The sequence below is a fragment of the Lepisma saccharinum genome, chromosome 25, assembly GCF_977018435.1.
Source record: "Lepisma saccharinum chromosome 25, izLepSacc3.1, whole genome shotgun sequence".
Classification (NCBI taxonomy): Eukaryota; Metazoa; Arthropoda; class Insecta; order Zygentoma; family Lepismatidae; genus Lepisma; species Lepisma saccharinum.
Window position 1 is genome coordinate 22,766,405 of NC_139253.1, and position 26,916 is coordinate 22,793,320.

At 41.1% G+C, this 26,916-nt stretch overlaps 1 protein-coding gene across 1 annotated transcript in view; it reads left to right on the forward strand.

Moving 5' to 3' along the window:
* SPR (G protein-coupled sex peptide receptor) overlaps positions 1 to 26,916 on the forward strand; it is a 476,822-nt gene that overhangs the window by 165,108 nt on the left and 284,798 nt on the right. The window contains exon 3 of the mRNA XM_083111284.1: positions 18,037 to 18,095. The gene's annotated coding sequence lies outside the window, so the exon portion shown is untranslated. The remainder of the gene's footprint in view (positions 1 to 18,036; positions 18,096 to 26,916) is intronic.

Genomic DNA, 26,916 nt, shown 5'->3' on the forward strand with positions numbered 1-26,916 from the left:
ATGAACGAGTATTTCGATACTTTCATAAACAAAGAGAGTAGCTAGAGACAGGCACGGTAGTACTTATTAATCAGATTATACTGAATGAGAGTTCCATTAGGCTTTTTTGTTTAATGTCTCGCTCACTTGTCACAAATTTATTATAAGAATCCTTACACCATAAGCTACTTCTATCGCCTGTAGTCACCACCATTGTTATGGCACGTGTCATACAGGAGACAAGCTTTGTAGATCCTTTCTCGATGATAGCTACTGCTTATCGCGTCGTTTGGAAACACACACCTTACAATCCAGACTTGTCACCGAGTGACTTCGTCCTTTTAACGCTTGAAGAATTTCCTCCAAGTTCGATGATGATGAATTTAAAAATGTGGTGTAGAAGTTCCTCCTCAAATAGCCTTGTAAAAAGAGTTTCCACACATTGGAGAGAAAGGGTATACTATTTTTTTTTCTTGTGTTTTTCTCGATACCGTGTAAAATCGTACCCCCTCGTATTAGATCCAGTGCTCTGTCTCTTGCCCTAGATTCAACATTCTAGCACCGGCTACGTTTCAAGGAGAAGCCAGCTGGAATGGGATGTTAAGTCTTAGATACACAAGTCAGGAATTTGCAGACATACCTACTCGTGAGGATTTCGTGGGCAATATATTATTTGCAACAGAGTGGGGATATCAAAGCAAATCAAAACTGTGGAACAGTTTCCATATATGAACCCTGAGGGTAGAGTCAACTATAGAGCTTGTGACTAAATGACGTCATAGTTTTAAAGGTAAACTATTCGAAATCGGGTTGGGATAGGTATGGGAAGAAGTGCACGTAGACCAAGGAACACTTGAACTCGTTAAACAGCGACTAGAAGATATAGATCGGCAAGAAATAATGATGGAAACTGCAACTAAAATATCACTAGATCTCCAGACAAGGGACATTCGGGAATGGGGACAATCAAATTATATGAATAAAGTAAGCAAGGAAGCAAGAGAGGGATTAGTATGGCTGAGACTGGGAGGGTGGAGACAGTGCGGTGAAAAGAGAGAGAGGTGCATATGAATGTATAATATGAAAGGGAATGACGGGACGGATCACCTGTTTGCATGTCCGGGAACGCGCGCCCTGCAGGACAAATGGCTGGAGGGTGTGGGAAAAGAAGAAGCACTCAAATTAGTTGTGGAACAGAATGCAGAAAGTGTGGAAAAGTTGGAGAAAGTGGGAGTGTTTTTGGTGAAAGTGAAGGATAAGAGAAGTGAGGCGAGGAAGAAGAAAGAAAGACTGGAAGAAGAACGAGTGGAGTGAATGAGCTGTTAGGGAAGGGGAAAGAATTTGTACATAGGGGACAAACTAAGAGACAGCATATAGGATAAACCAAATGCAAAATATTTTTATATATACAAATGTCAAACAAATAAATGTAGGAGGATATGAGGAAGATGGAACATTCAATCAGAAGGTATAAGGAGGGAGAAAGAATGATCATGGGAGAGGAGAGAGAGAGAGGGGGGGAGATTTTCCGTCTGTGACCGTTGAGGTCCCAGGATTGATTCGTGGTCTGTGAACGAGTATTTCTCTGTAAGTGTCCCTCCATATGTTTTTAATCTAATCATCATTGGACCTCATCGTCGCGATTAGCCAAAGTGGTAGGAAAGCTAGGAAAAGAAATCGAAGGAAAACACACAGTGAGAAAGAGAAAGAGAGAGAAGATTTTGTTGAATTTAATTATTCTCTTGCAAACAAGGCACACATCGTCAACATGTTTCCCACGCGTTTACATCTCATTTCGCCAATCAACAACGCCGAATAAATGAGCGAGCTGTTAAGGTGACTGACTTCGTCGTCGCCTTGTAATCAAGGGGTCCCGGGTTCGATACCCGGTGGTGGCACAAGTGGTTCGGATCCCACTTTAAACTGTAGGTCCAGTCGCGATTAGCCTTACTGTGCATAAAGTGGACTTAAAACACCAAATCAACAAGCCTTGCTCCACAGATTCCCTCAAATTTCAAAGTAATTTTAGACTTCATTTTTAAAATGGAAAAAGAATTAGCGCGGCCTAGGAATAACCAAGCGAGTTTTCACAATGGTGTGAAGCATGGTTATTCAACGAACATCTTCCCTCAGTCCCCATACCATCATCTTCTCAGAAAATAAATTTGCATAATTAAATTGCATTCAGAATCTCTGGGGATAAAGAAAATTTCAAGTATGTGGAAACTTGTTGAATGATACACCTTTAATTTTCAATCTCGGAGAGGTATTTTTATTTAGTTTCTCCATGTCAAGAGGGGACCTGTTGGGACAAGGAGTTACAACCTTGGTGACAATGAAGTTCGACCAGAAAGGAATACGTGATTAAATACACAGAGGCATAGGCGGTGGAATGGGTGACACGCAGAAGTGACGCATGTGTGTAAGAGGAGGCGTGTGAGCAGGCAAGAATCGTGATCCCAGCATGTTGCACCCAAGGTCACGTAAAGAACGAAAACGGGGAACTATACGCGTGACATTGAACTTCGTCCAGGCACCAGACCCATACGGAAAATTGCAGATAGTGGCGCATTCGACGGAAGCATGACGTCACGGACACGATAAGGGAGTCCGCCGTATATAAGCGCGTGCTGTGCACCGAGGAACCGCAGTGCATCATCACCATGGCCAGGGGCAAACCTATTGACAACACCGTGAGGAGAAGAGTGGTGGATTTGCAACGGGATGGACTCAGTGAACGGGAAATAGGGCGCCAACTGAACTTACCCAAGTCAACCGTCCACTGCATCATCAAACACCACCAAAATACGGGTACTACAGAGCCAGGGAAGGCCCCCGGTCGAAAACACCTGCTGAGCGTGCGTGACCTACGGATATTTAGGCGCTATATCCAGACCAACAATCATGTTTCTGTGGCCGAATTACGACTGTGGACTCGAGAACGCTTTCACATTGAAGTGTCAACCAGAACCATTCGCCGTTACCTACAGCGATGCGGTTACCGAGTGTACAAGGCGAAACGTAAACCCTTCCTTTCCATGTTGAACAAAGGCAATCGACTACGGTGGGCACGAATGTACCGGGGATGGACATTTCGGCAGTGGAACAGGGTTTTGTGGACGGACGAATCCATTTTCAATGTTGTGTACGGGAAAATACGGAAAACAGTCATTTGTCGGAAGGAGGAACAGAATGAAGCAAAATGTTATGCACGTCGGGTACAGAAACCTGCGTCAGTGATGGTATGGGGATGCATGACGGCATCTGGGGTTGGCCCACTACACGTCTGTGAGGGCATTGTGAATGCACACGCCTATACACGCATACTGGAGCGGCATCTTCCCACAGTGCGAAGGCACCTGTTCCACAGGCGGCGTCTCATCTTTCAACACGACAATGCGAGGCCTCATACAGCGCGGCTGACAAGAGAATGGTTGACTCGCCATCACGTGCGAACTCTGCCATGGCCACCATCGAGTCCCGACCTCTCGCCCATTGAGAATGTGTGGCGTGTTCTTAAGCGACGTGTGCAACAGAGGGGACCCACGACAGTGGCTGCTCTTATCGCCTGCCTGCAGGAGGAATGGCACCGCATCGATGTGGAATACCTTGAACGACTCGTCCGCAGCATGCCCCGACGCATTGCCACAGTTATTCGCCGACGGGGCGGCGTCACACTATGGCAACAGTGGTCGAACTTCAATGTCACGTGTAGATGGACGAAAATGTTTTATTTTGTGTGGACACCATACATTGCTGCGTTGCAGCGGAAATTTATGTTTTCCTTTGTTCCATGTAGCCTGCTGAATAAAATATGTTCAGCATATGCATGTGTTCTCCTTCTTTCACAACGCACTCCTATATTTGTGACTGGTCGAACTTCATTGTCACTAAGGTTGTAAATTGAATTGTTTTCATGAGCATATTTCTGATTTAAGAAAATACTTATTGTGCTTTATTTGTCTCTGTTTGCATTCCTTTCTGTAGTTGAATTCTTGTGTCAGGCTGAATGAGTACTTGAAATGCCTTGGAGTGCTGCACATATACTTATACGTAATTTGTCGCAGGAAAATTTACCGCCTCTGTTCTTTTGCTTGAAAGTCTAAGAGACACAAACTTGTCTCCAATTTGTCTTTTTTAAAATTATTGTTTCTAGTCGTGTTGAGTGACTTGCACCCACTGTTCCTTTCCATATGACTAATGGACAGTGTACCTGCTGGTGTGGTCACTTTCTACGTCTCCAGTGGATCAAGTGCCCGTCGGTGAGCCATTTTTCTACATAACCAGTGGAAAGTTTACCACAGTTGTGACTTTCTAAGTGACCAGTGAACTATTTAATCACTGGTGAGTCACTTTCTATGTAACTAGTGGGCAAGTTGCCTACCGTTGAGCCATTTTCTACATATCCGGTTGGTATTTTACTAGCAGTCGGGTCACTTTCTACTCCGTGACCAGAAGAGAATGTGTCATGACTCATGACCAGCGAACTGCTTACTCAGTGAGTCGCTCTCGACGTGACCAGTGGACTACGTACCCGCCGGTGAGTCAATTTCTACGTATCCTGCGGATAGTGTGTCTACCAATCTGACTACTTTCTACTTCAGCAGCGGAGCACTTTTTGACGCAAGGTGTAGTGCAGGTGCATCCCAGTGCCAGGCTGGTGCAATGTTATTGCATTCAACCAAGTAGACTCTGTACGTAGGTATAGGAGTCTGCTGCTTTAGACGTGCATTTCATTGGTTAGCACGCACCACGTTACCATGCATAACGCCGTACACCGCTCCAGGACGCTCCAGTGCAAACGGTGCAGAAACTACGTGACGCCACATCGACGAAGTGGCTCTGAGTTGGACTAGACGCGACAGTGCAAAGAGAGTCAAAAAGTGCAGCGAACTAGGCGGGGCTAGTGTGTCATTTCTAAGCGACCAGTGGATAAGATCTTAACGGTGCGTTAACTTTCTAAGTGACCAGTGGAGAAGTTCTTAACGGTGCGTTAACTTTCTAAGTGACCAGTTGAGAAGTTCTTAACGGTGCGTTAACTTTCTAAGTGACCAGTTGAGAAGTTCTTAACGGTGCGTTAACTTTCTAAGTGGCCAGCGGACAAGTTCTTAACGGTGCGTTAACTTTCTAAGTGGCCAGCGGACAAGTTCTTAACGGTGCGTTAACTTTCTAAGTGGCCAGCGGACAAGTTCTTAACGGTGCGTTAACTTTCTAAGTGACCAGTTGAGAAGTTCTTAACGGTGCGTTAACTTTCTAAGTGACCAGTTGAGAAGTTCTTAACGGTGCGTTAACTTTCTAAGTGACCAGTTGAGAAGTTCTTAACGGTGCGTTAACTTTCTAAGTGACCAGGTGAGAAGTTCTTAACGGTGCGATAACTTTCTAAGTGACCAGCGGAGAAGTTCTTAACGGTGCGTTAACTTTCTAAGTGACCAGCGGAGAAGTTCTTAACGGTGCGTTAACTTTCTAAGTGACCAGCGTAGAAGTTCTTAACGGTGCGTTAACTTTCTAAGTGACCAGCGGAGAAGTTCTTAACGGTGCGTTAACTTTCTAAGTGACCAGCGGAGAAGTTTTTAACGGTGCGTTAACTTTCTAAGTGGCCAGCGGAGAAGTTTTTAACGGTGCGTTAACTTTCTAAGTGGCCAGTTGAGAAGTCCTTAACGGTGCGTTAACTTTCTAAGTGACCAGCTGAGAAGTTCTTAACGGTGCGTTAACTTTCTAAGTGGCCAGCGGAGAAGTTCTTAACGGTGCGTTAACTTTCTAAGTGGCCAGGTGAGAAGTTCTTAACGGTGCGATAACTTTCTAAGTGACCAGCGGAGAAGTTCTTAACGGTGCGTTAACTTTCTAAGTGACCAGCGGAGAAGTTCTTAACGGTGCGTTAACTTTCTAAGTGACCAGCGTAGAAGTTCTTAACGGTGCGTTAACTTTCTAAGTGACCAGCGGAGAAGTTCTTAACGGTGCGTTAACTTTCTAAGTGACCAGCGGAGAAGTTTTTAACGGTGCGTTAACTTTCTAAGTGGCCAGCGGAGAAGTTTTTAACGGTGCGTTAACTTTCTAAGTGGCCAGTTGAGAAGTCCTTAACGGTGCGTTAACTTTCTAAGTGACCAGCTGAGAAGTTCTTAACGGTGCGTTAACTTTCTAAGTGGCCAGCGGAGATGTTCTTAACGGTGCGTTAACTTTCTAAGTGGCCAGCGGAGAAGTTCTTAACGGTGCGTTAACTTTCTAAGTGGCCAGCGGAGAAGTTCTTAACGGTGCGTTAACTTTCTAAGTGGCCAGCGGAGAAGTTCTTAACGGTGCGTTAACTTTCTAAGTGACCAGCGGAGAAGTTCTTAACGGTGCGTTAACTTTCTAAGTGACCAGCGGAGAAGTTCTTAACGGTGCGTTAACTTTCTAAGTGACCAGCGGAGAAGTTTTTAACGGTGCGTTAACTTTCTAAGTGGCCAGCGGAGAAGTTTTTAACGGTGCGTTAACTTTCTAAGTGGCCAGTTGAGAAGTCCTTAACGGTGCGTTAACTTTCTAAGTGACCAGCTGAGAAGTTCTTAACGGTGCGTTAACTTTCTAAGTGGCCAGCGGAGATGTTCTTAACGGTGCGTTAACTTTCTAAGTGGCCAGCGGAGAAGTTCTTAACGGTGCGTTAACTTTCTAAGTGGCCAGCGGAGAAGTTCTTAACGGTGCGTTAACTTTCTAAGTAGCCAGCGGAGAAGTTCTTAACGGTGCGTTAACTTTCTAAGTGACCAGCGGATAAGTTCTTAACGGTGCGTTAACTTTCTAAGTGGCCAGCGGAGAAGTTCTTAACGGTGCGTTAACTTTCTAAGTGGCCAGCGGAGAAGTTCTTAACGGTGCGTTAACATACTAAGTGGCCAGCGGAGAAGTTTTTAACGGTGCGTTAACTTTCTAAGTGGCCAGCGGAGAAGTTTTTAACGGTGCGTTAACTTTCTAAGTGGCCAGCGGAGAAGTTTCTAACGGTGCGTTAACTTTCTAAGTGACCAGCGGAGAAGTTTTTAACGGTGCGTTAACTTTCTAAGTGGCCAGCGGAGAAGTTCTTAACAGTGCGTTAACTTTCTAAGTGACCAGCGGAGAAGTTCTAACGGTGCGTTAACTTTCTAAGTGGCCAGCGGAGAAGTTCTTAACGGTGCGGTAACTTTTTAAGTTACCAACGGAGAAGTTCTTAACGGTGCGTTAACTTTCTAAGTGGCCAGCGGAGAAGTTCACGGTGCGTTAAGTTTCTAGGAGAAGTTCTTAACGTTGCATTAACTTTCTAAGTGGCCAGTGGAGAAGTTCCGAACGGTGCGTTAACTTTCTAAGTAGCCAGTGAAGAAGTTCTTAACGGTGCGTTAACTTTTTAAGAGACCAGTGGAGAAGTTCTTAACGGTGCGTTAACTTTCTAAGTAGCCAGCGGAGAAGTTCTTAACGGTGCGTTAACTTTCTAAGTGGCCAGCGGAGAAGTTCTTAACGGTGCGTTAACTTTCTAAGTGGCCAGCGGAGAAGTTTTTAACGGTGCGTTAACTCTCTAAGTGGCCAGCGGAGAAGTTCTTAACGGTGCGTTAACTTTCTAAGTGGCCAGCGGAGAAGTTCTTAACGGTGCGTTAACTTTTTAAGTTGCCAGCGGAGAAGTTCTTAACGGTGCGTTAACTTTCTAAGTTGCCAGCGGAGAAGTTCTTAACGGTGCGTTAACTTTCTAAGTGGCCAGCGGAGAAGTTCTTAACGGTGCGTTAACTTTCTAAGTGGCCAGCGGAGAAGTTCTTAACGGTGCGTTAACTTTCTAAGTGGCCAGCGGAGAAGTTTTTAACGGTGCGTTAACTTTCTAAGTAGCCAGTGGAGAAGTTCACGGTGCGTTAAGTTTCTAGGAGAAGTTCTTAACGTTGCATTTTCTAAGTGGCCAGTGGAGAAGTTCCGAACGGTGCGTTAACTTTCTAAGTAGCCAGTGAAGAAGTTCTTAACGATGCGTTAACTTTTTAAGAGACCAGCGGAGAAGTTCTTAACGTTGCGTTAACTTTCTAAGTAGCCAGTGGAGAAGTTCTTAACGGTGCGTTAACTTTCTAAGTGGCCAGTGGAGAAGTTTTTAACGGTGCGTTAACTCTCTAAGTGGCCAGCGGAGAAGTTCTTAACGGTGCGTTAACTTTCTAAGTGGCCAGCGGAGAAGTTCTTAACGGTGCGTTAACTTTCTAAGTGGCCAGCGGAGAAGTTCTTAACGTTGCGTTAACTTTCTAAGTGACCAGCGGAGAAGTTCTTAACTTTGCGTTAACTTTCTAAGTTGCCAGCGGAGAAGTTCTTAACGGTGCGTTAACTTTCTAAGTGGCCAGCGGAGAAGTTTTTAACGGTGCGTTAACTTTCTAAGTGACCAGCGGAGAATTTCTTAACAGTGCGTTAACTTTCTAAGTGACCAGCGGAGAAGTTCTTAACGGTGCGTTAACTTTCTAAGTGGCCAGCGGAGAAGTTCTTAACGGTGCGGTAACTTTTTAAGTGACCAACGGAGAAGTTCTTAACGGTGCGTTAACTTTCTAAGTGGCCAGCGGAGAAGTTTTTAACGGTGCGTTAACTTTCTAAGTAGCCAGTGGAGAAGTTCACGGTGCGTTAAGTTTCTAGGAGAAGTTCTTAACGTTGCATTAACTTTCTAAGTGGCCAGTGGAGAAGTTCCGAACGGTGCGTTAACTTTCTAAGTAGCCAGTGAAGAAGTTCTTAACGGTGCGTTAACTTTTTAAGAGACCAGTGGAGAAGTTCTTAACGGTGCGTTAACTTTCTAAGTAGCCAGTGGAGAAGTTCTTAACGGTGCGTTAACTTTCTAGGAGAAGTTCTTAACGTTGCATTAACTTTCTAAGTGGCCAGCGGAGAAGTTCTTAACGGTGCGTTAACTTTCTAAGTAGCCAGTGAAGAAGTTCTTAACGGTGCGTTAACTTTCTAAGAGACCAGTGGAGAAGTTCTTAACGGTGCGTTAACTTTCTAAGTAGCCAGTGGAGAAGTTCACGGTGCGTTAAGTTTCTAGGAGAAGTTCTTAACGTTGCATTAACTTTCTAAGTGGCCAGTGGAGAAGTTCCGAACGGTGCGTTAACTTTCTAAGTAGCCAGTGAAGAAGTTCTTAACGGTGCGTTAACTTTTTAAGAGACCAGTGGAGAAGTTCTTAACGGTGCGTTAACTTTCTAAGTAGCGAGTGGAGAAGTTCTTAACGGTGCGTTAACTTTCTAGGAGAAGTTCTTAACGTTGCATTAACTTTCTAAGTGGCCAGCGGAGAAGTTCTTAACGGTGCGTTAACTTTCTAAGTAGCCAGTGAAGAAGTTCTTAACGGTGCGTTAACTTTCTAAGAGACCAGTGGAGAAGTTCTTAACGGTGCTCTAAGTCTAAGTGACCAGTGAACAGAGTACACACCTGTGGCTCAGCATTCTACCTGGGTATGTGTTTCCATGACTTCAGCAGTGATCATTATTAACAACGTTTTCTTCCATGCGATTGTTGAAGACTGCCCTAAAAGTAACATAAAAGATAGAAGATTAATAATGGATCTAAAAGGAGTTGATAGGATATTCACTTGTTTAAAGTAAATGTTGCGTCATCTATGGTCTAGCATTTAGAACCGAGTATTAAAAAAATCATAAATTTACACGTGCGGATTCAGGATCGGAAAATATTTTTTTATTCTTAATTCATCTGTGTGTTGCCACCAGAATAAACAAAACACGAGAGAAAACCTTTTTCTCGGAAATATTTTGAATGTTTTGACACCTTTCGTTCTAAGTTCACTTTATGCAAAAATAGATTAATTGGATAATGGAATTACACATCAAAATGGGGTTCCTCTGAAATCGAACCCAGGATTCCGGAATTGTAAGACACTAACACAACACTCACCACAACACTGTCTCCACGAAATCTTTACATTTCATGTTAGCAAAAACGGAATTATTCATGAATAAGAAAATAAAATTCAATTTCTACGTGCACGTGTACACTGGTTGTGGTGATCATTGATTACATCTCACTGATTAACTTTGTTAAGTCTAAGTCAGAAATTCAATTGCACCTTTCCTTTCATGTTTTTCTATTTGATTTCTATGTTCTCTTCCGAAGCTTTTGACAATTTTCTGGTGGTTTAGGACCAATTTGTTTGTTAGACAAATATCGATCGAGTTTGCTTAAATGTCAAGTTTTTGTTACTCTCTCTGCGGCTACTTCAAACGCTTCCGTCATTCTATACGTCGCAGTAATAGCGTATACGCAGGAATTAATTTTAAACACGGAATGATCTCGATTCGACATGTTTCATAGAACTACAAGAGCATACGAACAATTCGATAAATTGGAAACTTTCAGTTGTGCAAGAAGCTCTAGCAGTTTCAGCCAAACAAATATTTTTTTTCTACATTTGAGTATGAGATCATAACCGTAACAAATACATAATACTGTTAAGCAGAACATAAATATTTTTTAAACAATTGTACATAAAATTTATATTTTATCATTTTTTTCTCAAAGTTGTTGTTGAGTTGTTGTTGTTTAGTATTTATTTTAGGTCCACTTTATGCACAGTAAGGCTAATCGGGACTGGACCTGCAGTTCAAAGTGAGATCCAAACCACTATGTGCCTCCATCGGATATCGAACCCGCGACCCCTAAATTACAAAGCAACAATGTTTTAACCGTAGCACGTGGAGTGATCACTAATTACAGACAGAATGAGTGCGTTGGTAACAATGTATGACTGGGTTGAAATCCTTTTTATCTGGGGCTTTTGTTACATACTTTCAACATAACTTTGGTGTAGCGTCTGTTACCCGAATTTGAATCCGAATCTGTTTACGTGTTGTTAATAGAGTAAATCCTTAATGCAAGACAAAGTTTTCCAATTGTAAGAAATATAAGGTATTTAATGTAAAACTGCACAGAGAACAATAATATATCAAGAGATTACTACAATTTGCATATCCTAGTAATCTTAACACACAAAAACGTGAACATTTGACATACAGTATACATACTATTATTTGTAATATAAAGAATACATGTTAAATATCACAATAATAATAATAGGCAACAAATTTATGAAGTAAAGTGGTTGAATTTCTACATGGAATAGTGATGATGTTATGTTTTCGATATTATCTTTGAATTTTCTGAATGAAACAACAGATAAGTGTTCGTTTCTATAGATCACACTTGAAATGTTAATATAAAATTAGAACGTATGCCCTTTATTCTGGTTTCAAGATTTCCCACATTTGATTTACTTTACGATTATATATATATTTAACATATAAAATAAAATCCCTGCACATTTTTATAAGAGAGTTTCACTTTCAGTGAAGTGGTTGTATAAAGTAGCAATTCGCGATAAATGGCTTGTGATTATTATATGCATAATCTTCAAAACTGGGAGGGGGGAGGCAAGGTTAGAATAATTTTGATTGGTAGACAAGGTCATTAAAGGTCATAGTGAGTGGTCAAAAAGTGGGTGGGGGGCAACTACGCCCCTTTTGCCACCACTGACATTGAAAATATAAATATGCTATGTTTTGTGTTTTAATCATTTGATTGTAAAATATCTCTTGTCGCATTATCAATTAATTCGTCACCACGTTCATATAGAAAAATAATTACTTCAGTAAGGCGTAATGAAAAACTTGTACCAAGAAAACGTTAAATTACATGCTCAGAAAACAATTTCTTCAATTGTTCGCAGTTGCAGAAGCGTCACGCAAAGCTTGAACAGCATAGGATGCAGCGTTGCCCAGGACAATCACCCTCAATTAACAAGCTCTTGAAATATTCATATTCAATGCATTTAGTACAAGGAGGTCGCGTGTAGTGCAGTAGGCGATGAATTTGGATTACTTCAGAATGCATGTAATTGGATGCGACTGTCCAGTGCCGAAGCAATATTCATGTGTGGATACCGAAATTGCTTCCACAACGACCTCACCTATTGATACTGCTCATGCGCGAAACCAAGTGTTCTTAATTGTATTTACCTCAGTGTAGCATTTTGCGAAACCATCCTAAAATGTGCACTTTTTCACAGACATAGTTTTTTTTGTTGAATATGTAAAGTACCATTCTCTTATTTAGCGTCGCTTTTCTGCCACTTTTGGTTAATTTCAATGATGAGGATGGTGCTATTGATGTAAGGACACTCACAAAGAATACCCAAGCCCACACCGGGATTTGAACCCGGGAACTTCGGCGGCGAGATTGAAGGTCAATCATTTAACGTGCTCGATCACCGAATCGGTAAAAAAGTTGATTAGCATAGAATAGCTAGATGGAAGGCAATTCCAACTAAAGAAAATATTGAAGTTGTTTTTAAGCAGTTTTTGTTTCGCCTGTATTCATACTGAGAGTATGTGAATACTTTGAAATACATAATAATATTTGCATTATTTTTTGTGTGTAATTATACAGGGTGCTCGGAAATTCCCCTTACAAACTCCTAGGGCTAGTAGAGGGAACTGAGTAGACAATATTTGGAATAGGAACCCGTGTCCGGAAACGTACCGTTTCTGTGCTACAACCATGACAATGGTGTTGGGTGTGCCTGTGCTGGTATGCAACCGGGTAGGCAGTACATGACGTCAGAAGATCACCTGATGGCACGTGACGTCTACCCTGCCGCGGTATCCTGTCTGTTTGTGAATAGGCCGAGGTGGTCCAACCGCGTGGCCCACACGATCGCCGGATTTAACGCCATTGGACTATTTCTTGCGGGGTCGTATGAAGAGTATGGTGTACAAGACTCCTGTAGAGACGGAGGGGTTACTGCACAAGAGATTGACGGGACAGGTGTGATGGAGCGAGTGCACCGGAACATGATTCGTCGGTACAATGTCTGCAACGACGTTGGTGGTCTTCACATCGAGCCACTGTTGTACTTGAGCAGTGCCATATGCGACACATCCAATGCAGAAGACAGAAACAAATTGTTGCGTTCCACTTTCGACACAAGTGTCATTGTGATCAATGAATAGTACGTTTCTTTTTTGTTCCCTTGACATTGTTACCAAATAAATTTGTTTGTATTATGTACTGAGTCACACGTCATTCAATTCTGCACCTTACGTAACACCTCATTTGACATCGTTGTAATAAATGATTACACTTTAGGTCATCAGGTGATCTGTACTGCCTACCCGGTTGCATACCAACACAGGCACATCCGACACATTGTCATGATTGTAGCACGGAAACGGTACGTTTCCGGACATGGGTTCCTATTCCAAATATTGTCTACTCAGTCCCCTCTCCTAGCCCTAGGAGTTTTTAAGGGGAATTTCCGAGCACCCTGTATACATGTAAATGTGTACATATTGTAAGAAAGGTAATGCAACCCCCTTGTGTATTGGAGGGACGTGGTGATCCCAAACATACACATCTGGGCCGTTTGTGGAGGTGATGAGATCAGTACCACTCTCGGAGAGCCTTTTCTTCCACAGTTGCCATCAGGTACTCGTTTAGGTCTCGGGTGGAGCCTAGAGCCGCTCCATGAATGGAATTCACTATTTAATTTTCATGCTGTAAAAAATTTCCGCTTGAAATCACCCACGCCAGGAATCGAACACAGGTGTCCTTCTCCTTCTCATCTTATCATTTCATGTTGACATATTTCTCTACGTTTTCATTCAGGATGGACCAACACAAACATCCATATTTTAAGCAGGGTTTAACCAGAAACTCTTGGCGTCGTAGCAAATTATTCGTCGTTGGCAAATAAGAATTAATTACATTTGCAATCGATTATTTAAAAAAAATAGTTTTAGGCTACGGGAACATTTCGAAGGCGGGAGTTAAAACATTTCCCTAAAAAACGCCACCCTTCTTATAATGCTTATAGGGCTTTCCCCAATGGCATAATGGTGACGTCATCGCACTGTAATCAAGGAGTGTTGGGTTCGATACCCGGTGGAGACACACGGTGGTTTGGATCCAATATTAAACTATAGGTTGAGTACCGATTAGCCTATCCGTGTATAAATTGAACTAAGAAACAAGCTTCAAGATACTTGTAAGTAAAGGTAGTCGCAACAGGGCCCGTTGAGTTTGTTCTCTTAAGTCCACTTATTCACAGAAAGACTAATCGGGGCTCCGACTGGTATCGAACTCAGGGACCCATGATTACAAGGCGACGATGATATTACTATGCCATCGTGGAGGCAAGAGAGCTTATCAGAAGATATTGAGCCTCAAGGATACACAAGATGTGTTGAAAGGTAATGCTACTAGGAGATGTTCAAGTGCAAATTATATTCACCTCAAACACCTTAATCCCTTTTAGTTTAGACGCATTCGAAGCTAGTGTTGCTCAGAGATGACCCTAAGGGTGTTAAGATGCTAGAGAGGAACATAATTGTGTTGGGCTCCCAAGTGACGAAGTTGAATAACGGGGTTAATGTCGATAGAGGCATTTAAACTTTGACTTTTGAATGTCACGAGAGGCGGAGGTAGCCCTACTAGGGGTTCCCTAATACCTTTCTCCGTGAAGCCGTGTCAATTAGTGCTCCCTATCTGCAGATGAAGGTCCCAATTATCTCGCTAACTTTACCCCGATGGCTGCATCTTGCGAAGGATAATTAGCAAATTTTCAAGAGCTTATGGGATGAGACATAGGAGGAACTCATTAATTATTCGCCCACTGCGAAGTGTTCTTTTTCCACTGTCTCTCATCGAACGATCTATTTTACGTCAGTTCTATTTAGGTGTTTTCCTGCCAACTACGTGAGCTCCAGTTTCCGACGTGCGGATTAATATATCTATGGTGTAATGTAAGAAGTAAACGCCACCTGAAAAGATGAAGGAATTTTACTGGCATGGTTATAAGCGTGGGAAAAAAATAGGTTTGAGTTGGTGTTTTAAGTCCACTTTATGCACAGTAAGGCTAATCGGGACTGGACCTACAGTTTAAAGTGGGATCCGAACCACTTGTGCCTCCACCGGGTATCGAACCCGGGACCCCTGGATTACAAGGCAATGACGCTACCACTGCGCCATGGGGGAGGCCCAAAAAAAAAGGTGATGGTTGATCCTGGATCACCAAGAATTACATTTGAGTTGATTTGATTTTGTTATCGAGCGTCGCTTTTCAGTCACTTTTGGATAATCGCGACGATGAGGATTAGATATGAAGAAATTTGTCAATAGACACTCCAAAGGAACGTTCATGCCAAGGCCGGGATTCGAACCCGGGAACTTTGTTGTAGTCGCGCGATGATTCTGATGAATCTGCCATGTAGGTCGACACTAAAAATTACAAGTGGAGAGTGATGATAAAAAGGAAGTAGGGTAAGGAATGGCGAATGACATGTGGCGCATAGTTCTCTCTCTCTCTCTCTCTCTCTCTCTCTCTCTCTCTCTGGGTCTCCCCGATGGCGCAGGAGTAACGTCATCGCCTTGTAAGCAAGAAGTCCCGTGTGCGATGCCCGGTGGAAGGACATAGTGGATCCGATCTCACTTTAAACTGTAGGTTCAGTCCCAATTAGCCTATCTGTGCATAAAAAAGGACTTAAGACAAAAACTCAAACTCTCTCTTTCACTTCATGCAGGACACTTTTCCTTACTTTCCGAATCTTTCTTTTATTTCTATGATCCTACCACGCTTCTAGAATTAGTCTCTCTGCTCCATCACCGTATTCCTTTGCTCCGATGTACAAAGTAGAAAGTCAGTAAACAGGACGATTCGACTCGAAGCGCTGACCGAGTGTCATCGGATGAAAAGCCGCTTGGCAGGCGTTGGTCCTGAAAGAGTTGCGCCACGAAGTTGTGATGACATAACGAATATTTATTTGACGAAGCAGATGAACAAACACAATTGATTCCTATGCCCTGGTCGGAAAATTAATATTTAAGGGATTGTAAATCAATTGCAAGTATAGAAAAAATCACAGCCTGTAGACCAATGGAGCGCATGTTTTCCTAAGGAATGGGGAATGTAGCGTCATCTTGTCCAACGTTCGTTGACACAGACGATGTTGTTCGTCCAAATACGTGTGGTTTCCATGGCAACGTAGCCCGTCCTGGATCCGATGCCACGTCCGCTCTTGCCTTAACCTTGGAATACGAAATTCAGGAATTCAGTCCCTCGGGACAAGAGACGGATGTGTTCGGAGGAAACAGTCTTCTTCATTGTTGAGCAGCGTTTCTCGCAGAGGCAGGATGACTCTCTATTAAAATTATTTTCCCAGATACTGTGTGCATCTCCCGACGAAAGTGTCTTTGTTTGAAGACCAAATTAAAGTGGCTTTTTCATTACAAAAATCGCGTGAACTGAATGTAAGAAAATTTGCATTAAAACATGTTCACCTGAACTAGTTAATAATATTTCTCGTTGTTCAGTCTTTCTTCAGTGAAGTGGGAGAAGAAACCACATCTGGAAGGCATGAAAATTTATTCCTGCTGCCAGGGATGTTTGAGTCTAGTGCGTGGAAAATTCATGCCCGCTCCACAGATTAATTCACACCCTACCCGGGGTAGGTGAAAACTGCATCACATCCATGTCGATACAGGAGTATTAGATTTTAAAGTAAATCTTTCTGAAATTGTAATGTGGCATGTATATGGCTGGAAAATACCATTTGCATCACGATATATGGTCCCGTAGGGAATTCCCAAACTCGGCCCACATATCATCTCCAGCCCAAAGCCTTTGGGACCATATGTATGGATTTCTTCATGGAAAAACTGCTCACACAAGGTAATTTTGTTCATTCGTACCAAAATCAAAATCTGACGAAGATAACTACTGTACGATTACTGATATTCTTAGGTAGCACAATAAAATGCAACATATTGACATCATTACAGCTTAATTATGTTAATTATGTTTTTGGCTTCGTTGTGTATAACGCTTTATACAATCTATTTCTAAATTTAAATCTACAATTACAGTGTATTTTGGATCTAAATGCATCACTGTCATTATATTGCAATTTACTGCTAGCATTGAAATAAGTAATCCTCATTAACAACACCTACACAAGGAAATTAAGATTTCTAAATTGCTCTCAAACGTAGATGAACATAGTAAAAAATATCAAATAATGGATAAGAGATGGCGTGAAACACCCAACTTTTCCTATTCACACATTCACAAACGTCAAGTATTTTGTAAAAATTCTATTTTTGATTTTGATAAAGTTATATTACATTAGCGATTTATATGCAACAATAAACTATTGTTATTCAACAATATGTTTTAATCTCTGTAGTCATTTTCTTTTGCTAAGCACTTGTGAAAGAATGTAATCCTAACCAAGGTACGTAGATTTATGCAAAATAGTTAAAGGTACGATTTTGGATAAAGAACAGAGGATGTTAATTACAACTACAAAAACATTATTGTATAAGACACATATAACTACGGTTAATTGTAGATAACTTAATATTTTAACCTAGTATTACAGTAGGTTACATATTATCAATTTAGTTAACAATGCATTAATTCCAAGGAAAAATATACATAATTATTATGTAACACAATGCCAAGGGTTGTGTTATATTGTAGGTGAAAATTAAAGGTGGAAGGGTTGTGTTAAATTGTAGGTGGAAATTAAAGGTGGGTGTTAATAAGGCAATCTATATTCTAATTTAGAAGTGTTCTGTGCTGCGGAAACTAATTGGTTGTTTATCAAATTTGCATTTCCGGCTTTTTTCGTCCCCTTCTTCCTAATTACATTGTTTAAAGTGAAGATCCTTTTTTCACCTTTAATTCCTTTTTCTAATAATTTCGATGTTAAACAATTTAGGCTAAACGTTGAAAGGTCGAGTAAACCTGCTAAATTTCTCAAGTCCTTTTTCCTATTTGAATTTGATACGCAAATAGCCCAGAAATGAGGCAAGCTCTTTAAAGAGATTTTTTTAAAAAAAGAAATTGTTTCATATTGCTAGTGTTAATTATAAATTACAGTCATGTATTAAAGAACAAAAGTATTTGGTGGTCCTCCCTTCTTAGATTGTTAGTCTTGTATATCAATTGTTCAAACTTAGAATCAATAACACTCCCAAATTGATAATCTCTTCTACAGCATTATTTGAATGTATTGTAATGAAAGTGTACTCAACTCAAAAATATATTCTTTGTTACAGGTTTCGAGTAATAATTCAAGCAGCCATGAAGATTTTCCGATGTTAGGAATACTGGATAAGTACGTTAATAAGATAATATGCCCTATTATACATTTATGAATTTGTTCGCTTGGTACAAAGTGTTCATTCATTCGATGTTATGTTCGTTTGTAAAACATGTATGTTTTCCGTATTTTCATGTCAAATAGTATTATTTAGTAATGAACAATCTTTATTAATATAATTTAAGTAATACACATCGTACACTGAATTTACACCATTCATATGTTTACCTGGTGTGTAGCTTCTGACCTGACACGAAGACATGTTGAAACATGACGCCGCCATGTTGAATTTTGTGGAGCTATTTCTTCCAAGTTTAACTTCTCGATAATCAGTGGATCAATTTCGTTTTGAATAAAGCTTGAAGATCAACATATGGTATGAATGTGTTATATTAATGCAATATACTAATTCGTGGTTTTCCAGATGTGAGCTGTGAATAGTATTTGCTCGAAAATACCTCAATTTTTTACGCCAGCAGACCTACTAAAAATCCAAATAGTGGCAAGGTGGCTTTTTTACGACCACTGTCGCCAGCAAAACAGGTGAATGCAATCAGCGAGTGGTGCATTTAAAGTTTGTTAAATCGATCCAGAGAAACAGATAACTTTGAGGGCCCGCTGGATGGCGTGGGACGGTATACAAATATCGTTCAATGCCCTATCAACGCTGCATAACATGGTTCCATCAAGGCGTACAGGTTAGTATGCTACTTGATTACCTACATGGCGCGAACAGAGAGCTCATTTAAAGGTACGGAATGAGTTTTAGGCGAGAACGAGGGACTCTTATTCGGCAGATTGCAGGTTCAAATCCGGCTGACAGCCATCCAGATTCACTCAAACACTCCAGGTGTATATTGAGACGGTGTCTTTAGCGAAGGCCATGGACACATTTTTGTCATTCTCTTTCATCTTTCGGCAAAAAGAAGTAATCTACATTTATAAAAAACATTGCTTTCACAGTTTATGTTTATGTGTGCGACACTTCCAATCAGTCTCTATCAATCCTCTGTCGAAACTGACGTGTGCAGAGGGGGAGCTGATGGAGCTACTGTCCCTCCCTAAATTATGAGAAAGTCTAAATTTTAAATTGAAAGCTGCAAAGAACTCGGGAAATGCAAAACCATCTTAAAATGATACAATAACATTTTCGGCCTTGAAAAACTTACAACAAAGGCTAAAATGGTAATTACGATCCTATATTTTATACTGTATAGTGCCAACCCATGCGACTATGTAGTATCCACCTGTAAAATGCCAGCCCAGTAAAAAAGAGTCCTGCGTATGATAGTGTCTGGAGACAAATCTATTTCAGATTGTTTCTCCAAAAATATTTGCACTTTCTCCAAGCTGGAGACAATTTGTTAGAAATTGCCTTGGTTCAATATACTTTAAATATACTTTATTTTTTCCTATTTAGGTAATCTTAACAATTTTGTTTAGATTATTATTTTCTTTCACATACGTCCACTTATGATGGTACCGAGAGAGTGCTTTAAAAGTCGAGCCGATAACGAGACCGAGAGTTGTCGTGAAGACACTGATAATGGGATACACACTTCTGTAAAATCGAGAATAGACCAGCCACATACTACGTCCCAGGAATCTATGGAGGAACACCGTGCATAACGGTAGAGAAGGTAAGAAAGCGGGCGGGCGGAGCAAACCATTGTCAGGTGCTACACAGTGGCTGTTGGCTGCAGTCGCATATCCAGCTCACGATGTCCTTTCCCTCCTCACGCGCTCATTCGTCGAGTCCTCCCGAGCCAGTACTTGCGCAGAGGACTTGATTTCGTTCGCGCGCTCCACAGACAGCTGCGGCAAAGTAGTGTCCGAGGCTTTGGCAAAATTTGATGTTACTTTACTTTACTTTACCACGCAACATAATTGCAGAGCTAAACTCATTAGCGGCAACTGTGAAACTATGAAGCGTGGTTGCATGCATTCAGAATAAAATTCCCATTTTCGAGGATTGGTAGCGTCGAAACTAAGCATCAAACAGAAAATATTTTGAAAAAAGGTTGTTTCCTTAGTGAGATCTATACACTGAGAAACTTTATGTAGTGATACGCCGTATACATATTGCTATCGTCTCGACACTATTGCTATCTCCACTCCAATTACTTGTGCTTCCACGTTGTACAGGCATAAGCTAAATAAAGAACGAAAGCACGGAGGCCTTGAAAGAGTCCTTAGATTGTGATGAAACTTTTCGATAAGGAATTATGACAATACAATTTCTCCAACCTTGGTTTATCAGATGATGGATTTGCCCTTTAAATTCCGAGCAAGTTATTAACGTTTTAATTCTTCCTTGATTATGACAAAGTTCTCATTCTTAATCAAGAACTTCATTTGACACTTCCATGCATCCAATATAAGATTCGTATATTTTCTCCTCTTAAAACAACCATTTATGTCCCTTTATGTCTGTCTGTAAGATAATTGTATATTTTCCGACACGTCGGCAATTTCATTATTGACCTCTGCACATGAATAATGCTCAGTAAGGAAAATATACCTTGGATTCGAACCTCATGAGGATAGGCTTGGTGACGGTCCGGTTGGAGCCAAAAACCCTCGCGTGGTGATTTAAGCTTCTAATTGAACACGCTTTGGAAAATGGCAAAGAACCAATGCGCAGACCAACCATTACCCTGTTACAAGTCCACTGAACGACCTTTGGTCACAGAGGACGTTATATTACTTTGTGTAGTGTGCGTTTATGGAGGTTTGTGGTATGTTTTATGCAGAGAAAAAATACATACTCGCTGGCCACGCAACGCTCACCGAAAGAGGCTAGTCGTGTATATTTTAATTCCGTAATTGGCAGACAAATTCGCGTTTATAGTGAGCGTAAGGTGTGGTTGTATAAACGTTCGCGTTTCGCCCATACAAGCAAACCATGAAATGTAAAACTCAATTATAATTGGAATAACTAGACTCGTATCTCATGCACGTATTGGAAGCGATCCTAAGATATGACGTTGCAGATAAAGCCCAGCCTACACAATGCTGCTGTACTCGTTCCCAGGAGTCTGCGGAGGAAGCGAACGAAAGCAAGTCCTCTGCGGAAGTAATGACTCGAGAGGGCTCGATCAATCAACACGTGAGAGAAAAAGAGATTGCATGAAGGGTAAACGCAGCTACCAGCCTTTTGCAACAGCGCGCACTGCTTTGCTCCTCCCACTCGCTTTTTCCCATTCTCTACCGTTATGCGCGGCTTTGCCCCACAGAATCCCGGAACGTAATATAGTTAATGAGGACCGTGTACACCCTGTCCCAGCTATCTCCGGAGCAAGGCCGCGCATATAGTCAGAGAAGGGAAGGAAACCGAGTGGGCAGAGCGAAGCACTACACGCTGCTGCGAAGACTTGTAACTGCAGTCGCTTTCCCCTCCACGTAATCCCGTTCCCTCTCACGTGTTCATTGGTGGAGCCGTCTCGTGTCACTACTTGCACAGAGACTTGTTCTCGTTCGTCTGCTCCAGAGACAACTGAGAGAGGGTATAACTGCGCAGAAAGATATTGTCAGCATATATTGCAGGCTCACTGCAATGCAAGTGTTGCGTACATCTATCCCTGTATACGGAGATATTGGTAACACTGTGACACCCATATTGTCGGCGTTTCCTGTATTTTAATTGTTTTTAGTATCCTGGTATTTTCCGTTTCTTGGGTATTTAGTGTTTTCGACATTTCGGTATTTCTATATTTTTCTATATGCAACGAAAACCGAAACCCAGTGTCTAAAAATCAATACTGGACAGCCATAGTATGTATCCCATATGTACGTGCATGTCGTCATCGTCATACTGAAAGGCAGGATACCAGAAATATTACATGGTGTTTCCTGGAAGTCTTATTCAGCAGGAAAGTCATATTGGAATATATTACTCACACTTCCTGATCTCTCCATGGGAATTGCTGAATATCGCTCGTATACGAGATGCTTCCTGCGAAAGATGTTAGAATGTTCTTAGATCTTCAAATTTCCCAATGGTATGACGTATATGTAACGTGCGTGTGACGGACGGGTGGGGTGACATAATACCCCAGGAAGGAGGCGACAAGAAAAATCATCCGCGTACGCACAGAGAAAATGAAGAAGCCGGCGACTTCAAAGGTATCCCGCACAAAGGAACACATTTATGGCCCGAGAGGAGTCGATGAGCACGCCTAGCTCTCCGTCGTCATGGCAACGCTCGGAGCCAAATGCCATTAGCTCTCCGCTGCTTTACGAGAATTGCCCGCACATCTTTTCGAACATCCGCTGGGAACCCAAATATGTGCCCGCGTTGAAAGGGTATCTCCAGATCTATCAGAAATTCCAGATAAAGGGTCTCCCAATATTTCTTGTGTATAAAGATTGCCCTTCTACTTTCCTCTATTGACGACCTCCCACGCTTAGACGGACAAGGTCTGAGTTTTAGAAATTAAATTCCACGTGTCAGTACTGTTTTCAAGATATATTCATGTTACTTTAATATTTTTTCTTCATAAGAAGATCCCAAGATCAGATTCGTACTAATGTATCTTTTTCTTAATCTGCCTCGGTACTTACTGTCACCTGAAATGGTTTAGTGTTATAGTCTTTCCATCAAATTCACTGAGAGGATGGATTTGGCTGTGGTTGGCATTCATTACCCAACAAATTTAAGAAACAAAATAATTTTTCTAAATACGGTATGCGCCAAAATATACAGTACTGAAACTCGTGCATCTCGAACACGTGGTTGCGTTTGTCGACGGGGCATAGTTCCAGCTGCACGTGTTCGCAGTAGTGAAAAGGAAGTTGTGTTGTGCAGTTGTTGATGGAAATGGGTCTCTCGACGGAGGAAAAAGTATTCATAGTTGAGCATTATTTCCGCTCATACGGAAGCGGTCGTGAAGGTAGACCGAGTTTGAAAAAGGTGACTGGTCTATATGCAACCCAAATGACAATCGTCCACTCCACATGCCCTAACCTAACCTTAGGTTTCCTGACAGTTATGCAACCCGAAAGACACGATCGTTATTTGGGTTGCATATAGACCAGTCACTATATTGTAACATGTGTTATACTTTTGTTCATCTTTTCATTTCAGTACTCTATATTTTGGCGCATACTGTATAATGTATGATTCCTTAAATAAGAAATTTTAGTGTATAATTTATGCGAAGTTTCAGTTTGTATATTTTTGGAACAGAAAAGTTGCAGATATTTTCGAACCAAAAACTCCGTCACTATTATCGTGACTTAATAGTAATCACTAAATCACAATGTTAATTTATAGGGATACCTTGTTTATTTTTCCTAATGTTTGGTACAACGCATTATGGTGGCAAAATTTTGAATTGAAATATCTGATAAGATGTGTGTTGTATGTTTGTTTCATTAGCTTATTTCATTCTCGCGATAAACACAGTAGACGTTGTAATGCATGGTCAGTTATCGAAAGTAGAGACAATCATCCTATGAAAGCGATAAATAGGATAATAAAATAACTTCACAACAGTGTACAGAAAAGCACAATATTGTTTAATATAAATCGCTTTTTAATCTGTATAGAGTGTGATATTAGGCCAAGAAACACTCTGGCATTGTATTAAGAATTTGGAATAGCTGTATATGAAAAGGTAATGTGAAGAAACTCGGAACTGATGTATAGATTTATTGATTGATTGATTTGGTGTTTTAAGTATACTTTATGCACAGTAAGGCTAATTGGGACTTGACCTACAGTTTAAAGTGGAATCCGAACCACTGCATGTATCCAGTGGGAATCTAGTCCGGGAAACTGATGTATAGAGAATGGTAATATGTGATGAAACTCCCAACTGCTGTATAGAGTATGGCATCATGTGAAGAAGTTGGAACAGCCGTACATAGAAAGGTAATTGCCAAGAAACTGGCAGCTGTTGTATAGAGTATGGCATTACGTAATGATGTACGACTTAAGAGAGAGAGAAATGAGATATTTAAACACACTAGAGAAACAGGACATGACATAGTGTGGGATGAGGCTGAGCAGATAGGAAGGGAGAAGAGAATGCTAGTGAGAAAATGGAAGGAGGCCAAGGAAATAGAGAAGATAGGTGACGAAGACACAATGAACTGGAATGGGGGACTGAAATTAAACAAAGAATGGAAGAAGGTGTTAGAAAGAGTGGAAAGGACAAGAGAGAAAGAGGAGAGGAGAAGGAAGAAAAATGAAAGAAAAAGAGCGTGAGATAAAAAGTCCAACCATATTCTATATGGAAGTAAATATATTTAGCCTTTAGGTGAAAGTACAGTTGACAAGGGAAAGCCACCTGCTGGAAAGCTCCAGTACAACTTTCTAATTGTCTGGAGAGAGTAATGTTTGTGTATATATAATGCCCTGTTTTTGTATCTTGTTACATTTGTACTTGATACAGAGTCTGATTAAGACCTTGCTAGAAGATTGAAACGTAACCTTTAGTTTATGTTTTTAATAAAATAAATTACTGCCTTGGTCAGCATATTTAGTTCTTCATATCATGGAAACAAGGTTTAATGGTGTTATAATGCTGCATAGAGTATAGCATTATGTTAAAATTTGGAACAGCTGTATAGAGAATCGTGATATGTAAACAAACACGTAACTGCTGTATAGAGTATTCCATTATGTGAAGAAACTCGCAACAACTGTTCAGAGAATGGTAATATGTGAATAAGCTCTCGGCTTCTGTATATAGTATGGCATTATATGGAGAAACTTGCAACAGCTATATAGAGTTACTAATATGTGAAGAAAGCCGAATTTCTTGGCGGAGGGTTAGCACAGCGCGGTACGACGCCAGGTGTCCCGGATTCGAATCCCGAACTGAGCATGGGTGTTCTTTGTGGCTGTCTTGTTATCAATTTCATCGTATCATCACTCATCTTCGCGATTATGCAAAAGTAGTAGAACTATAAAGAAAAATAAACAATAATGTATGAAGAAACTCTTAACTTCTGTACAGAGTATGGCATTATGTGAGGAAACTCGCAAGAGCTGTATGGAGAAATAGCAATATGTGAATAATCTCGCAACAGCTTTATACAAGGTGGTTATAATTAAAGTGACGGTGTTCAGAGTAGTACAGCACGGGCTGTAATGAGAGTAGCAGTCTGAAACTTCGTAGATATGCTAATGAAGCAATGCGCTCGCGAATTATGCAAAAAAAAAAAAAAAAAAAAAAAAAAATATAGTTCCAATTCTCGCCACCAGGGTAAAAAATGGCGCTGTAAGCAGTCAAAACTTGATATAGTTACAGGAAAAACACTATAAATCGCAGAAAACAATACTCTTTGTAATAAAATATCGCTACAATTTCACTATTCGAATTACATGAACATTACTAAAGGAAAAAGCAACAAGCGTCACCAACCACAACCAGGGAGCTCACACAATGGTTAGGCAATGTCACAGACTTTGACGTCAGAGTTACGGAAAATTCCACGTTTTGACTGCTTACAGCGCCATTTTTTACCCTGGTGGCGAGAATTGGAACTATTTTTTTTTTTTTTTTTTTCATAATTCGCGAGCGCATTGTTTCATTAGCATATCTTTGAAGTTTCAGACTGCTACTCTCATTACAGCCCGTGCTGTACCACTCTGAACACCGTCACTTTAATTATAACCACCTGGTACATTATGGCATTATATGAGGAAACTCTCAACGGCTGAATGGAGTATGATGAAAAATGAAACTCGCAACAACTGTATAGCGTAAGGCAACATTGATGAAGAAATCGGTGGTACCCTTACAGAATAGTTAATTTGGTTGAAGAAATTCCGAAAGGTTGTGCAGAGTAAAGTATAGTAGCGTGATGCAATTCGAAACTGTGGCATAAATTCAAGTCAATTCAACTAAAATGACTAGTTAGTTACGTTCTAATAAATATGCCCCTCTTCAAACTTAAATGAACTTAACTTTACACATAGAATCTTTGCTTCAGAATTCCTGTCGGAGCCTTTAGAAAAGTTTATGGCACTCTTTGCTTTCATTGTGGAGCGTTCGGGGCCTTGTCATTCTTCTTCCGCATTCTTCTGTTCCTTTCCCTTTCTTCCGCTCTTTCTTTGAATTAATTATATGCAAGCCATTGGGAACGAGAAGCATGGAGCGCAGAGTTCAAGCAAGAAGAATAGCCACTCCGTAATTAGGGAAGGGGAGATAATTAAATTCAAATAAATTGAAGAAGGAGCTTTTGTAAGTCCCCGAGATCCGAGTCTATCCCGTGAAGGAAGTTATATGCAATTCCCTGCTTAACGGTCTTCTAATTAGCATGCGCAGTATGCTCCCACGCACGCAGCCCCTCTTTGGAAATATACTTAGGGAGCAAAGGGTTGTTCCGATGCGTGGTGCTGAAGTTATGGGTTGCACATATGGGTCGCATGGTTCCTCGAGTTGGGCAACTTGCGGTTTCCCTAATCCGATCCGCCGTGATACCCTTCTTCTCCAAAGGTAGAATGTTGCTTGAGCTGAAATCCATTGTGGACCTCCTGACAGATAGCTAATTCAATTAGGCCGGTCGCTTGCTCCCCCTCTGATAAGTGACGCCGTTAAATTACACGACTCCGAGGATAAATTGAGTTTGCCACCAACCACTTTGAATTTCAAAACAGGACCACCTACAGATCTTTGGATGCCGTCGAGACTCCATTGGGTATCCTAAGTTAGTCTGTCTCCGGTACGAGACCTCTGATGTTGGTAGGAAATAAACGTTCATATGATGAAAGAAATACAATTTACTACAATTAAGACCTTCATCAAGTATAAGATCAAGAATATAGTGGTCAAGTAAGGTCTTAGACTTGCCGACCGTAGAAGGAATGCCATTATTCAAAACT